General features: G+C 53.8%; 1 pseudogene; it reads right to left on the minus strand.

Moving 5' to 3' along the window:
* Positions 1–202: 202 nt before the first annotated feature.
* On the minus strand, positions 203–680 carry LOC126516633 (uncharacterized; annotated as a pseudogene).
* Between the last annotated feature and the right edge of the window lie 2213 nt (positions 681–2893).

Here is a 2893-nt window from a genome sequence, read left to right on the forward strand (position 1 = left end):
TCGTACGGAACATGACGGTGACGGCGACGGCAGGAATGCGCCGGAGTGTCTATATAATTGCTATCGCAATAATATGAGTACAGTCCAGCCCACATATAACGAACTTGATCGTCACGTGGCATTTGTTCGTTGTATCCAAAGTTCGTACTAAGTGGACCACCTATAATACGGGAAAAAAGAGCAAGCGAGACGAAAGTTCACTTTAGTTTTGAAAAAAGTCCGTGATGCATGTCTGCTTCTTCAGAGCTGATCGCATCACTGCCGTTTCTAATTTTTCCAGCGCGATAATATGTTCATCGCCAAGGCCTCTGCTGCACACGAGTTCCTTAAGCGACGCGATGTAACCGATCGCGGTTGAAGCGTTCACAGCAACCGGCGGTAGAGCAGCATCCTCGTCATCGTCCTCGTCGGTCTCTGGGCAGTCAGGAAGGGCTCGCACTTCACGCACAATAGCTTCGTCAGTGCATGGCTCCGCAATGTCGGCGTCGTCATCAGCAGAAACGAAATCGTCCCAGGCAACGTCAGGTACGGCCAGCTGCGTGTCAACGACGCGTTGCCACAAGTCCTCGTGCGACCGGCCGGCCTTCCGGTGGGTGATCTATGGCGTCCTCGGTGCCTGGGCCCATAATAAAACCCGCCTTGCGGAAGTAATTTTCTATGCACTCCGCGGTGAGTTCCATCCAGCCCGACAGCTTCGCGTTCGCTCTAACCGAGTGTTGAGGCCAGAACATTTCGTTCTATGTGAGACACTGTGCCATTGCGCTAATATATATTTTGACGGTAGCACCGCCCTCGTTCGTATTAAGCGAGCGTTCGTTATATCTGCGGCTGTTATAAGTGGGCTGGACTGTAGTCGGCAACTGAAGCGTACCGCGGCTTATCGCTTTCCGCAAATGAATACGTAACAAAATCAAACTTTCCCCATGTGACAATTCGCTGCGTCGCAACAATGTTTTTCCATTCGTAAGGCGGGGGCACCGTAATGAAAAATCCCAAGCAAAACACGTTAGCCACAATCGAATGCATACTAAGGGCACCTAATGTGGCTACCGAAGAAATAATGAATAAAACGTGAGACGCTGGCCCACAAACCCCCGCAGGGGCGTCTGCGTCAGCAGGCGTTTGGTGTGTTGCGACACCACGTACCCGAGCACACGAGGGTTGGACCCTCCCGCGTGTAGCCGTGCGCGGCTTAGCCGTGTCTGGGGAAAAGGGGATCCTGGGGGTTGAGCCGATGCTGGGTGTTTGGACCTTAAGGCCCCCCGGCGGAGGCAACACACCTCTTCGGCCTCGGCTTCACATAGACGGCACCCCCGGACTGACCCACCCGGGGGAAATCGGCAGTCGCCTTTTCCTGTCCTCCTCTCCAATCTTCGTCTTTCTCTCTCGCCTTTTTATCTTTCCTGTCTTCTCTTCACTTCTGCTAACTTCCTAGTCTCCCGGCGGCAAGGGTTAACCTTGTGTAGCTAGCCTGCCTTGGTTATGCTGTATTTGGTTATAGCAGCGATGTACGGCTGGCGTTGGCAGGGTTTCTCTAGCAGCAACCCCTGTCACGTCCCCCTGTTGGGCTCCATGGTGGGTGGTCGGCATCGCGGCCGAAAACCCTACTGTACTCATGGAAAACGCTTTTCCTAAACTCCCTGATCGCCCTCATAAACGAGGGCGCACCGAAGATCCCTTTCAGTTTTTCGGACGACAAGTCCAGAACTTTCCAAGATATCATGTTATCCACTCAGAAAACCCAGACAAGCTAGTACGTAACATTTCACCGTTCCTTGTTTCGAAGTCCTTAACTGAAGTTTTTGGAACAGGATATAAGGCGTCGAGAATGACAAGTGGTGATCTTCTCTTGGAGCTCCACGATAAGAAACAGTACGAGAAACTGCCGAAACTTGTCTCATTTGGGGAGACCCAAATAACAGTTACTCCACACCGAACCATGAACACCACCCGCGGCGTTGTCTCAGACGATGACATGCTAGAGCTCACTGAAGCTGAACTCTTGGAGGGCTTCAGTGAACAGAATGTCATAAATGTTAAGCGAATTAAGATCAGGCGAGACGGTAAAGAGATCAATACGAAACACCTGATACTCACTTTCGGTTCAAGTGTCCTCCCCGAGTCCGTCGAGGCCGGTTACATCAAACTTCGTGTTAGGCCATACGTGCCCAATCCTCTCAGATGCTTTAAGTGCCAAAGGTTCGGCCACAGTTCACAGAACTGTCGAGGCCGGCTGACATGTGCCAAGTGTAGTGACACTGAACATTCCTCCGAAACATGCAAGAAGACTCCACACCGTGCCAACTGTGATGGCGAGCACGCCGCATACTCGCGTGCCTGCCCGTCATGGAAAAGAGAAAAAGAGATTGTGACAATCAAAGTCAAAGAAAACATATCTTTCAAGGAGGCACGTAGGCGGGTGTCATACCTGTCTAAGAGTAGCTTTGCCGATGTGGCGCGTAAGGGGGCAGCGTCACAACGGCCTCCAGCGGCTGTCCGACCCACAGGCAGTGAGTCGGCAGTTACGCCATCTGCCCCCGCGGCGGTTGCAGCTAGCGCTGCTCCGTCTACCCAGCAGACGGGGCCATCGACCCCGAAGGTGGACGCAGCCGAGGCTGCCCCAGCCTCCGAGGCCCCTTCCAGCGCTGGCAACGGCCAGCGCAGCCAAATCCCTCTGGGAGCCCCATCGACCTCCGGGCTGGTGGGCGCAGGGGTCTTGCCCTCCAAGGCGGGACTCCCTCTGAAAACTTCCCGCTCGCAAGAGCACGTGTCCGGCGCCTCACAAGAGGCAATGGACACCACACCTATCCTCAAGGCGCACCAGGCGCCTAAGGAGCGTCGAGAATCACTCGAACGCTTCAAAAAGAACAAAACACCAATTACAGGGCCTCGA

Source organism: Dermacentor andersoni, chromosome 1 (genome assembly GCF_023375885.2).
Source record: "Dermacentor andersoni chromosome 1, qqDerAnde1_hic_scaffold, whole genome shotgun sequence".
Lineage (NCBI taxonomy): Eukaryota > Metazoa > Arthropoda > Arachnida > Ixodida > Ixodidae > Dermacentor > Dermacentor andersoni.